The sequence below is a fragment of the Strigops habroptila genome, chromosome 13 (assembly GCF_004027225.2).
Source record: "Strigops habroptila isolate Jane chromosome 13, bStrHab1.2.pri, whole genome shotgun sequence".
Taxonomy (NCBI): Eukaryota; Metazoa; Chordata; class Aves; order Psittaciformes; family Psittacidae; genus Strigops; species Strigops habroptila.
Window position 1 is genome coordinate 16,437,101 of NC_044289.2, and position 13,842 is coordinate 16,450,942.

Genomic DNA, 13,842 nt, shown 5'->3' on the forward strand with positions numbered 1-13,842 from the left:
AAAGGTATTGCTTCAAAAAGGCAAGCTGTTTCATGCTTGCTGTGCCCTCACTTCCCTAAATAGCTTGCTCTTCTTTGACATTCTTCTGTAAGCACACGCTGTTAAGTTTTACTGAAATTTTTAAATAATCACCTGGGAGCGGCCACTGATGTAAAATTTATATAGCAAAACTAAATGCGAGATTGTACAGAAGGAGAACGTGATTTTATGTTAAACAAAACTGATTTCAGATGCTCACACTCACTCTCCTGAAGATTTCATTCATTCAATCTATCATACTTGTTTTCCATACCCACAAGGACCAAGATATGTATGTCTGGTTAGTCCAACCAGGATTATTTGTGGTGAAATAGGGGACAAAGGATGCCAGATTTGGAGTTGTCATCATGTTTCCTGGGTTCTTTTTGCTGGGTGACCATGGGCTCATTTTAAAAGTGCCTTTTGTACCCTTCAGGGACCCAGGTCTGTCAGTCATTAAGCAATGTCGTTGATTGACTGCCTGTCCTTGTCTCCTCTTATGTGAGTAGTCTATCTTTAGTTTTAGATTGCCCTTTGTTTTCCCAGTCTATGTGTTTCAAGACTCTGACCATGATCTCAGCGATCTGCTGGTGCAGTTAAGTCATGCCATTCTTTTGTAATTTCTTCTGGTACTATCATACATATGTTTCTGCCTGTAATTTATTCATTTCAACCTTAATATTCCTATTACAAATTTTTGCATTACAGAATTACATTAGGTCACACAAATGAGCTGTCAAGGGAAGTACAGAGTCTCAAGCATGTGAGAAACTATAGAGAGGATCCAGGGCTAAGTACTGTACCTGTCATGCTGAGATTACATTTGGAGGCACTTCTGTGCTGGTCATTCTGATGGAATAGCATTCATTATCAATGAAAGTACATCAGTGTAAACGAGCTAACTCACTTGTTAAGGAATGAAAGGTACTTGGATTTTTGGTGACTTTTTAGTCAGCAAACTCAATGCTATGAACACTTTTGGAAGGAGAACCGTGAGATGAACCCTCTGAAATGACTGTAAACATACCAGTGCTCTTTCATATATTGTGCCATTGAGTGTTACCCAATAATAACAGTACTATAGAGGCTTTTGTAAGAGGAATTCCTGAATTTAGGCACCAGTAGCTTTGTTTGAAAGGGTCAACACTATTCTTTCACCTATGGATCTGGTTTTGGTTAAATAATGGCCTGAAAGGTTCCTGGAAGGTCATTAAATGTCATACATCTTATAGGTAATTAAAGGCTGAGAGAACTAGGGATTAAGCATGTTTATATGAGGGTTTGAGAGCAAATACCAAATAGTAGAGTAATATTGACTCAGAATAAAAGCAATGTTTTATGGAAGATGTTGCAGGTGAGTATAAGATGATGTTCCTACCTGTCTAGTAACCAAAGGTTAATTGCTGTATGTAGTGTTTCCAAAATATTAACCCTGTAGTGCATTATGGTGGGTGACCTACTAGGACCTTTCCGTTGTGGGAAACAAAACAAAACGGGGGGGGGGGGGGGGGGGGGGGGGGGGGAGGCATAAATTTAACAGCATCTCAGTTAAAATGAAATGTAGTTTGTTTGTTATAGTGATAGAGCCACTGACAGCAAATATTAAAAGGTAGCAGCAGATCTGTGAGTGGGTTTAGCAGACCTCTGATATCACCAAAAGCTCCTACAAAAGGAAGTGTTCCAGCCTGGTTAACTAAGATAACCATTGATAACAACTGTTTGTTATTTCTGTTTCCCACTTGCACCCTGTTGCTGTTGCTAACTGTATCTTGTTTATCTTTGCTTTGGATGGTTCTGTTAGTAATCTTACATGCATATGTTAAAACAGAAAGATACCATGCTTAGTTTTTAGAATGTCATGGCTGAATTTGAGAAGACCAAATACAAACAAGCTAAAGTAATAAAATCAAATAGATCCAATTGAAAGCTACCTCCATCTCAAACAAGTAACCACGTTTCTCCTTGTGATTAGAACAGCTTATCAACATGTACTGCAAAGTCTGTATATGTAACATGAAGTATGATACATACACATATATTTGTGAGTGATGAAGCATTATCTTTTAAAAGCTACAAGGCACCAAGTTGTTGTCTTAGGTAGATGGTTGTCAAGTGACCAAGGCTATAGAAGAGGAAGTGGGAGAACTATCTAAATTACGAAGTTGAGAGATCAATTTCAGTAAGGCTCAATTAGTGCTACCCCAGGAATTGTAATAGGGTAAATGGTAAGACATAGAGATAGAAGAAAGATTAAAGCTTTATGGGGAATAAATGCTACTTCTTCTTGACTCCAGTTCAAAGCAACTGTAGGAGAATTTATTTTTTCACAGCAGTGCAAATTGTAACTTTGCTGGTATCAGCAGACCAAAATGAAAATTACTGGAAAGGATTAGAATGGAGCTGGAACAAGGAATATGCTGCTGCTGCTGCTTTCACTTAATTTAAATAAGCAATTATAAAACTCCTGTCTGTTCCTGTTCCTGAGACAAGGAAAGCCTTTTACAATTAAATATTTGTTATTCACTGATACTATGGGAGTGGCACTGTTACAGAGCAGAAGTGAATGAAAGCGAGTACCAATAGAATTGGAATTGCATTACTTTGAGGTTGGATCAAAAGTTCACCCACTCTGAGAGAGAATAGTAGAAGCAGTCTGGACTATGGCAGTCTTTTGCCCTCAATAGCCTGCAATTCAGCTGGTTTGCAATTCAGCCTGCTTAGATCTTCCTGAAGTACCTAATTTCAGGGAAATCAGTAGGCAGCAAAGTAACGTCCACCTAAGTAGCACAGTGGGTGCTAATATTAACACATAGGGATTACTGTACAAGTGTTAAAGTGGATCATCTCACTTGTGCTTTAACTGAACAACAGGCAGAGCACAGTTATATCCAAAATGTGGACAAAAAGCTCCAGAAAAGCCTTGCCCTGTGTATAGGCTGCTGAGATCATTGACTGCACGGAACACAGGCACCCTGGAGAGCTTTACACCAAGTCATTCCTTTCCTCTTTGAGCAGCAGTAGTTCTGCTACCTCTACAGGCAGCCACTTTGTCAAGGGCAAAGAGTTCATGCACCAGTTGGACTAAGACGCTGTTCTCTGGGGACCCCGTGCAGGTAAAGTTGAAGTACGTTCCGCACTGCCGGTGGCTCTTTAAAAGCCAATTGTGCTCTGGTTTTAGCAGAAAAAGGCATCAGTCGCAGGCAGCCACGTATCCCTGTGCACAGCTACTTGACAGGGGTCTTGCTTGTTCAAGCAGTGGTGTATTTCTTGCCTTGCAGTCTTGATGCCAAAACAGTCAGGGGTTCAACTTACAAACACCTTTTGACATCAAGATGACAGCTGGCTTTTTACTAGCACTGTATTTCAGCTGTGTTGCTTGCTGAAACTGGCTTGGAGGCCCGAAGGTATGTAGAGGGTTCTGAAATATTGGAGCAGTTGTTTTCAAGGAAGCGCCTTGGGAAGCCAGAGGAACTGAGCTGCTTGCGCCACGCACTGGCGGAAGAGCGTATCCCCCCTACCACGTACTGCGTGATGCCGGCAGCTCGCTGGCAGGAGCGGTGGGGAATGCAGAACTGCGCTGTCTTCCGCAGCACATCTTGTACATGAACGCGCCTCTGCTTTCCCCGCTTGGGGAGCGTGGCCGGAACAGCCCCAGCCTTGTCCTGTCGTCAGCGGCAAAGGATTGGAATGTTTTTTAGTACGCAGGCAACGACTGTCGGAGACGGAGCTGCCCGTGGGAAAGGTGCAGAGAAGCGTCAACTCTGTGCAAAGTAGTTGCTATCCCCGGAGGGTGTAAACTGGGCTGGGGAACGGCCGTTGCTCAGCCCACTGCCTCTGCAATACCGAATAAATGGATGCTGCCGTCCTGTGGCCAAACCCCGGCACTGCAGGGGGGACCGCGCGGTGTGGCGCAGGGAGCTGCTCGCTGCTGCCATCCCGTGTCCAGAATTCGGTACTGCAGCCGGGGCTCCACGCATGCGCCGTGGCGCTCCTATGCTCCCCGCTGCCGGTCGCCGGAAGTGGCAACGCGATCTTGCGGGCCGGTGTCTCCCGCTAAGGAAAAGCCGCCGGTGCTCGACGTTCGCGGTGCCGACGAGCGTGCCGGGTGCTCGCGGGCGCTGCTGTCCCGAGGCCGCAGCCCGGCGTTTGCGCGCCGGTTTTGATCCTACCAGCCTGCCGTTGGTGGCCAGCGCATACGCGGTGCCCGGCAGCAGCATGGCGGGGCGCTGTAGCTAAGGGAGAGGAGGCCAGGGATTGGACGACGCTTTCCCGCCACCTCCATGTCCCACCCTCGCTGTGAGGCGAGCGGCGCAGTGATTGGGAGGTGGCACCGTGCGAGGTGATAAAAGGGGCGGCGCGGAGTGGGGGGTGAGCTTTTTACGATGGTAGCAGCAGGAGTGGTCGGGGTTTGGCGTCTCATGGCTCATCAGCGCTAATTAGAGGTGACAGTCCTCTCTCTCCTCTTCTCCCTCATCCCCTGAGACGGCTCATTGGTGGCGGGCCCCTGTTACTTGCCTTAATCAGGCATCAGCGAGGTGTTAAAAGGACCCGGAGCGAAAAGCGGCTCCAGGATCGGTTTATCGATCCAGTTTAATGAATTTATTCGAATTTATTTGAAGTTAACTGAGTCCATTTAAGTTTATTTGGGTCTATCGAAATCTATTTCAGTTTATTTAAGCCCATTCCAGTCTATTGCAGTCGTTCCTTCGGGTTTAGTCATTCTCTCCTTCATTTAAGTTCATTTGAATTGAATTCTCTGTGTTTAAATTAATTTATTTCCAGTTTATTTCAGCTGCTCTTTGGAGCTCGTTCAGGTTTATTTAAAGGTTTATTGCGGTTGTTTGATTGTCTTTGGTGCTATTAAAGTTTATTTGCATTTATTTAAATTAATTTGCCTTTATTTTATTTCATTTGCCTTTATTTAACTTTTTTTTTTTCTTTAAACTTACTGTGGTTTATTGGGCTTTATGTGATTTGTTTTGAGCTTTAATTTCATTTACATTGATTTAATCTCCTTGAGGTTGATCATTTAATTAAATTTAACTTTACGTTTACTTACAAATATATAAATTTATTTGAGTTTTAGTCAAGATTTTATCACTTTTGTTCACTTTTATTCCCTTATGCAGTTTTTTACTGAGTTTTATTCACTTCATATTGACTCTTATTCACTTTATTCACTTTTTCTTCGGGGGGGGGTTCACTTTTTAGCCACTTTTTAGTCACTTTTCTCAATACTTTTGTTTTTCCAATTTCTAATCACTTCTGTTAGCATTTATTCACTTTTTATTGAGGCATAGTCACTTTTACTCGCTGTTCTCAATTTTGTGTTCACTTCTATTCACTTTTAATCACTTTTTATTCAGCTTTGTGAGGAAAACCTGGTTTCGATAACAGCTCATGAGGCAGAGGGAGGTTTGAAGCTTTATTTGAATAAAGCAAGGTCTCCAACAGACACACCTGGTTCAGGGTTCTCCATTTGCAGTCAGTATCCACCTATTTGATACTTGCCCTGCATGCAAAGTGCCTCCTCCTTTCTCCTTTGCCTCAGATCCTCCGAGCCATTCTACTGTGCATAAGCGACAGTTCCCATGAGACGGGCGAGTTTCACAAGGTTAAGCAAGTTCTGCAAGGTTTAATAAGTTCTCGCATTATTGACACTGTTTCTTTTTCATAGAACCACAGGGCTTTTGTAAGATTCTGCACTCTTTCACTGTTGTCAGCAGTGTATTTGTGTATTTTTGGCAAGGCCACAGCTTTTCTCCACAAGCTTTATGCAGGTTTATTCAGGCTTTTCGTCCACCTTTGTTCACTTTTGATTCCCATGTACTTGCTTTTGATGCGCTTTTAATTCACTTTTGTGCTGTTTTATTCAGATTTGTTTGCTTTTTAGTTCCTTTGAGTGATCTTCAATTCAGTTTTTTTCACTTTTCTTGGAGACTTCTTATTTATTCCCTTTTCTTCTTTTTCATTCACGTTTAATTGACTTTTATTCACTTTCATTGGTGTTTATTCCCTTTTCAGCTTTATGCCTGTTGTATTTAACTGCAATCCAGTTTAATGGAGCTGGAGCGACTGCATCGGGCCCAGCCCATGCCCCAGGATGGACTTGAGCCCCCCGCGAAGGTGAGACCCACAGCCACCGCCGCACTGCCCCATGGCAACCCAGTGACACTCATAGATGACCCACAGCAACGCATAGATGCACACCCCCCCCATCCCCATAGTGCCCTATAGACCCACAACACGTGTTCCCCAGCTTTTATTGACTCCTGGTGTCATGATGTCACCAGGACCGCGATGACATCATCAGCATCATCAATGACACAGTGCCCCATAGGGCGCCCACTACCCCCCTGCAACACCTAAGTACCCCAACACCGGTCAATTTTTTTATTCACTTTCATTTTTTTTTTTTAAAGTTTCATTCACTTTTTGCTCAGGTTTTGTTTGCCCAGGTTTTGTTCAGTTTTCTTCAGATTTGGCTTAGTCACTTTTAGTAAGATTTTCTTTTTTTTTTTAGATACCCTGTAGTGACCCAGAGCAACCCCTGGCCACCTCATATTGCCCCATAGAGCCCAGTAGATCCCTTCTATGCCCCCCCAGCCTCATAGACTCCCTATAGATATCCCGTAGGGTCTCAGAGCGACCCATAGGCACCCTACATGAACTCTTGATGAACCACGGAGATGCCATAGTGATCTCCAGACACCCATAGGCGGCTCCTAGTGACCTATAGACATCCCATAGCCATCCACAGCACCCCATGGACACCCTATAGACATCCCATAGAGAGTCACAGTGACTGATAGACACCCCACAGCAACCCATGGATACTCCAAAGTGACTCACAGATGTCCCATAGAGGCTCATAGATCCCCGTAATGACCCACTGCAACCTACAGATATCCCATAGCCACCCTATAGAGAGCCCCGGACCCCTTGTAGCTTGCCACGACCACCCATAGACACCCCATAGAGACACACAGCAACTGCTAGATCCCCCATAGACCCACATGTGGCCACATGACAACGCATAGAGCTCTATACGCACCCTGCACTGCCACCTAGCAGCTTATAGACCCCCTCCCCACTGCGCCATAGTTCCTTATAGATGCACAACACACGCCTCACGGCTTTTATTGACTTATGGTGTTGTGATGTCACTGGGGCCGTGATGACATCATAGAATCATAGAATCGTAAGGGTTGGAAAGGACCTTAAGATCATCTAGTTCCAACCCCCCTGCCATGGGCAGGGACACCTTGCCCTAAACCACGTGGTTCAAGGCTCTGTCCAACCTGGCCTTGAACACCGCCAGGGATGGAGCATCCACAACCTCCCTGGGCAACCCATTCCAGTGCTTCACCACCCTCACTGTAAAGAACTTCTTCCTTATATCTAGTCTAAACTTCCCCTGTTTAAGTTTGAACCCATTACCCCTTGTCCTACCACTACAGTCCCTAAGGAAGAGTCCCTCCCCAGCATCCTTGTATCATCCGCATCATCAATAGCACGGCACCCTATAGGGACCTCCAAGAGCCCCATGGGGGGTCCGCAAGTGCCCTATGGGGCTCCCAGTACTCCCCCGCACCCCGTAAGTACCCCAATACCAATCAATTTTTTTTTTTTGTTGACTTTCATTCATTTTTATTTGAGTTTTATTTAGGCTTGTTCATTTTTATTCAGTTTTATTCACTGTTTAACCACTTTATTCACTTTAATGTGCTTTTTATTCACTTTTTTCCAGTTTTCTTCAGATTTCATTTAGTCACTTATATTAACTTTTTTTTTTAGATATCCCTTAGTGACCCAGAGCAACCCATGGACACCTCCTAGAGCCCCATAGAGCACAGTAGATCCCCTATAGACCCACTCAGCCTCATAGCCTCCCTGTAGACATCCTGTAGGATCCCAGAGCAACCCGTAGACATCCCAGAGTAACTCTTAGCAACCCCTGGACACCCCCTGGTTACGTACAGACACCCATAAACATCACATAGAGACCCATAGACAGTCCCCAACCATCCACAGCACCCCATAGACTCCCTATAGACGCCCCATAGAGACCCACAGCAACTCCTAGATACCCTATACACCCACACATGCCCCCATGACGACCCACAGAGCCCCAGAGACACCCTCCACTGCCACACAGCACCCCATAGACACTCCCCCCCCACCCCCCACCCTATAGTTCCCGATAGACGCACAACACACACCCCACAGCTTTTATTGACTTGAGGTGTCGTGACGCCACCAGGACTGCGATGACAGCAGCAGCAGCAGCATCGTCAACCACCATGGCACCACAATAGGGCCCCCAATTACCCCGTCGCACCCCATAAGTACCCCCACACCAATCGCTTCTTTATTTGCTTTCATTCGTTTTTATGAACTTTTATTCGAGATTCATTCAGCCTTGTTCACTTTTATTCCTTTTTATTTGCTTTGTAATAATTTGTAATCACATTATTCACTTTTGCTTTTTATTATCTTTACGCAGTTTTATCCAGCTTTATTTGCTTTTCTATTCATCTTTTTCTTCAGATTTATTTGCTTTTTAGTCTCTTATTTTTAAATAACTTTTTTTTTTTTTTTAAATGCCCCATAGCGACCCAGAGAAACTCATAGAGCCCCACAGCCCCTGTAGACATCTCATAGAGCTGCACAGCGACCACTAGAGACTCATAGAGACCCCATAGCGATCACATAATGATCACATTGCGGTGGGTCTGGGCTGGGTGTGAGGCCAAGGTGGGGTTAATAAAGGCCTGGGGGCGTGGTCTGGGCTGTGGGAGGGCTCTGGGAGGGGTGGGGTTAATAAAGGCCTGGGGGTGTGGTCTGTGCTGTGGGAGGGCTGTGGGAGGGGCGGGGTTAATGGAGGTCTGGGGGTGTGGTCTGTGCTGTGGGAGGGGCTAATGTAGGAGGGTGGGTGTGGTCTAGGCTCAGGGGGGTGGGTAGTACCAGGGGATGAGGCCTCTGTTGGGGTGGACCAATGAGGGACAAGGGGTGTGGACTCAGGTGAGGGTGTGATCGAGGCTGTGGGTGGGGCCAGGGCTGGTGAGGGGTGGAGCTGTGGTGTAGACAAGGGGCGGGGACTGTGCTGGGGGCGTGGTCTAGGCTGTGGCTAGGGCTGGGGGTGTGGCCGGGGTGGGGTCTCAGCTAGGGGCAGGGTTCAGGTTGGCCTAGGGTGTGGGGGCCGACTGGGGGTGTGGCCTGGCCAGGGGCATGTTCAGGTAGGGTTAGTACAGGGGTGGGGGTGTACCCAGGCTGGGGGCGTGGCCCCAAACGGGCGGAGCAAGGGCTGGGGATGTGGCCAGGATGTGACTAGGTAGGTCTGAAGCAGGCCTGAGGTGAGAACATGGTGGGGGGCGTGGCCAGGGCGGGGTCGCCTCCCGAGGGGGGTGTGGTCTGCCTTGGAGGCGGGGCTACCAGGGGAAGTGGGCACATGAGGGGACAGGTCCAGGTGAGGTATGGGCGGAGCCTCACTGGGGCAGAGGCAGATGACCCTGCGGGGGGGGGGGGGCTTGTCCTTGGGGCATGGGCTCACAGAGTGGCTTAGATAAGACTGGGGAAGGTGAGCAGGGGCATAGCTTGTGAAGGGCTGTTGTCTCAGCTGCTGGCACTTGCCTCTGACACTTGACCTTTGATCCTCGACCCTTCACCATGACTGCTGGCTTTTTTTACCTCTGACACTTCACACCGACCTTTGACCTTTCACCTCTGGCATTTGACCTGTGACTGCCTGACCTTTTGACCAATGACATTTGGGCTTTGACCCCTGACCTATGACCCCCCTGGAGAGCCACTTGTCTCTGCATCCACCCTAACCCTGTCCACAGCCTGGACCATGCCCCCAGCCGCCCCACTCCCTCACCAGCACCAAGCTCCACCTGTACACTGGCCCCACCACAGTTGTGCCTCCACCCACAGCCTAGACCACACCCATGGCCCTCATGGGCCTGACCCCAGCACAGGACCCACCCCTTTACTAGCCCTGACCCCTAACCGAGACCATGCCCATAATCCCACAGTAGCCCAACCCACAACACAGCTCACACCTCCCAGGCCTTTACTGACCTGGTGTCTGCCCCACTGCCCACCTGACTGCCTGCCCACTGGGTCCTAATGTCTGCCCACAGGTTCCCAGATTCTGCAGGCTGGGTCCTAGTGCCTGCCTTCCCACCTGCCTGCGAGGTCCTACTGCCCACCTGCTGGATCCTGGTGCCTGTCTGCCTGCCAGGTTCTACTCACCATCCTCCCGCCCACCTGCCCTACTAACCCCGCCCAGACCCCTCACCACGCCCCTACCCAAGCCACACCCCATGTCACAAGGACCCCCAACCCCAGGCCTACCTGAACCCTGACCCTAGCTGAGACCCCACCCTGGCTGTGCCCCCAGCCCTAGCCACAGCCTAGACCATGCCCCCAGCACAGTCCCCGCCCCTTATCTACACCACAGCTCCACCCCTCACTAGGCCTGGCCCCACCCATAGCCTTGATCACACCCTCACCTGAGTCCATGCCCCTTATTTGTCATTGGTCCACCCCAACAGAGGCCTCATCCCCTGGTACCACCTACCCTCCTACATTAGCCCCTCCCAGAGCCCTTCCACAGCACAGACCACGTCCCTTCCAGAGCCCTTCCACAGCACAGACCATGCCCCCAGGCCTTTATTAACCCTGCCTTGGCCTCACACCTAGCCAAGACCCACCATAATGTCATTAAAAAGGGAATAAAAAGTGAATCAGCCTGACTGCAACTTGAAAAGTGAACAAAAATTGACTAAAAACCAAATAAAAAGTGAATTAAACCGAAGAAATTCAACGAAAAGTGAAAACAAGCAATTATAAATTATGAAAAAGTGAATAAAAATGAATGAAAGAGACTAAAAAATTCACGGGTGTTGGGGCACTTACGGGCCACGGGGGGTAGGGGGTTCCCTATCGGGTGCTATGTATACAGATTCTGCTGCTGTTACTGCAATGCCAGTGGTCAATAAAAGCTGTGGGGTGTGAGTTGTGGGTCTATAGGATGCTATGGGGCAGTGGAGGGTGTCTATGGGGTGATATGGGTTGCCATGGGGCAGTGTGTGGGTCACTCTGTGGTCTCTGTGGGTAGTTATGGGGATCTATGGGTCACTATGGGGTCTATATGGGTCCAATGGTTGCTGTCGGGTGTCTGTGGGTCACTGTATGGCTCTATGCGATGCCTGTAGGGTGTACAGGGCTTTATGGAGTGTCCAGGAGTCTCTCTGGGTCGCTACGGGGCATCTGGAAAAAAAAAAAAAAAGTTACTAAAAAGGACGCAAAAGCAAATAAAGCTGAAAAAAAATTAAATTAATAAACCGCAAATAAAGCTGAATAAAACTGTGTAAAGTCAACAAAAAGCAAATAAAAGTGAATAAAGTGATTGTAAGTTATTACGAAGTAAACAAAAAGGAATAAAAGTGAACAAGCCTGAATGAATCTCGAATAAAAGTGAATGAAAGTTCATAAAAATTAATGAAAGCAAATAAAAAAACGATTGGTGTAGGGGTAGTGGGGGCCCTATGGGGCGCCCATGGTGGTTGACGATGCTGCTGACAATGATGTCATCCCAGTCCTGGTGAAGTCATGACACCATAAATCATAAGAGTTGTCATGGGGCCACGTGTGGGTCTATAGGGTATCTAGCAGTTGCTGTGGGTCTCTATGGGGTGTCTATGGGTGGCCGTGGCTCACTATAGGGTGTCTATGGGGTATATATAGGTCGCAATGGGTCACTATGGGGATCTATGGGTCTCTATGGGGCATCTATGAGTCACTGTGGAGTATCCATGGGTCGCTGTGGGGTGTCTATAGGGACTCTATGAGGCTGGGGGTCCTATAAAGGATCGAAGGGGGTGTCTGTGGGATGTCCAGGGGTTGCTCTGGGTCACTATGGGGAATCTAAAAAAGAAAATGTTACTAAAAGTGACTAAATCAAATCGCAAGAAAACTGAATGAAAAGTCAATAAAATGTCAATAAAGTGATTAAAAAGTGAAGAAAAATGAATAAAAGTGAATAAAAATGAAAGCGAATAAAAGAGTCAACCCCCAACTTATGTTGGGGGGGGGAGTGGGGACCCTATGGGGCTCGTTGTGTTGGGTGGGCCACCTGCCCCCCGGGGAGTAGCTGCTGCTGGGCATGGAGCCCCCGGAATTCCAGGAATGCCGCTGGGATCAGCACCGGGAGCTGCTGTCCCAGGTGCTGCTGCACCCCTTGGACCCCCCTGGCACCGTGGAGTGGCTGCTCCTGGGGCTGTACCCCAGGGTGCTACTGGCCAGTACCCACCGAGGGATCTTCCTGCATCTCTGGGATGGATCCGGGATGATGCGAATGACGACAGGAATGCTGGAGGTTCACTGCTGAGCTGCACGTACCATGGTGCTGCCGCTGTGGCGTGGGGAGCTGGTGCACGTCTTCGATGCACAGAGGTTTCGGCAGGGTAAGGGTTAATCTCTCCTCATCCTGATCCATGGGCTCTTCTTCATCATCCTCCTCACCATCTCCATCCCCACAGAGGTGCAGCAGCACCGGGCAGGGCTGGCCCCATGGTCCTGGCACCGGGTGATGCTGGTGCTGAGGCAGGAGCTGGGGCCACACGATGGAGCCCACAACACCAGCCTGGTCCTGCAGGTACAGAGAGCGTCCAACATCACCATCTGGTGTCCACCGCCCACCATTCCATATTAGAGGGATGGAGTTTGGGACACGGGGATGGAGAACATGTCCTCACCCACCATGTGCTGGCCCCCCCCATCCACCATCTGCTCTTCCCCCCCCACCATTCCCCCACACCCCTTCTTCTATCCCGTACCCCACTATTCCTTCTTTTCGCATCATCTATCCCCCCTAACAGCCATTACCCCCCCTTCCCCATCATCTATACCCTTCAACCGCCATTATCTCCCCCTTCCCCCTCATCTATCCCCCTAAAAGCAATTATCCCCGCTTTTTCGCACCATTTATCCCCCCTAACAGCCATTACCCCCCCATCATCTATCCTCTCTAACTGCCATTATGCCCACCTTTCCCATCATCCATCTCCCCCAACCGCCATTATCTCCCCCTTCCCCATCATCTATCCTCCTAACCACCATTATTCCCCCCTTCCCCATCATCTATCCCCCCTCACCGCCATTATCCCCCCTCCCCATCATCGATCTCCTTTAACCGCCATTATCCCCTCCTTCCTTATTATCTATCCCCTTCAACCGCCATTATCCCCCCCTTCCCCACCATCTCTCCCCTCTTAACTACCATTAACCCTCCTTCCCATCATCTATGCCCTCTAACCGCCATTATCCCCCCCTTCCCCGTCATCCGCTTTCCCTTTAAACCGCTTTCCTCCGCCATCACCGCCGTCTTCCCGCCCACCAAAACCGGAACAAACCTTCGCTCAGCAGCTCCTGGACGGCCGCGCGCCGAGCTGAGCCCCGCTAAGCTTCATAGCCGCACATCTGTTGAAGATAAAGCCGCGTTTCAGCCGCCGCCGCCGCCATCGCTCCCTCACACCGAGGGGCACCGCTGATTGGCCGCCGGTCGCTAGGCGGGAAGGCGTCCCCTCTGCTGCGCGGTGTAGCTAAGGGAGAGGCGGCCAGGGATTGGACGACGCTGTCCCACCGCCTCCATGTCCCGCCCTCGCTGTGAGACGACCAGCGCAGTGATTGGCTGGAAGGCGGAAGCGGGCGAGATTATAAAAGGGGCGGTGTAGCGCGGGAGGTATTTTTCCGGCGGCAGCGTCAGGGGCGGAGTCATTGGCGTCAGGAGCGGTGTCAGGGGCGGAGTCAACGGTA

General features: G+C 48.9%; 2 long non-coding RNA genes across 2 annotated transcripts; one reads left to right on the top strand and one right to left on the bottom strand.

The window, feature by feature from the left end:
• The first annotated feature begins 1,544 nt into the window (after positions 1-1,544).
• On the top strand, positions 1,545-3,514 carry LOC115615036. The gene is made up of 2 exons (XR_003993929.1): positions 1,545-2,636; positions 2,686-3,514. It is a non-coding gene; the product is annotated as an uncharacterized LOC115615036 (long non-coding RNA).
• Positions 3,515-10,665: 7,151 nt separating this feature from the next.
• On the bottom strand, positions 10,666-13,645 carry LOC115615032. The gene is made up of 3 exons (XR_003993925.1): positions 13,440-13,645; positions 12,338-12,676; positions 10,666-11,295 (listed from the first exon to the last, which is right to left on the bottom strand). It is a non-coding gene; the product is annotated as an uncharacterized LOC115615032 (long non-coding RNA).
• Between the last annotated feature and the right edge of the window lie 197 nt (positions 13,646-13,842).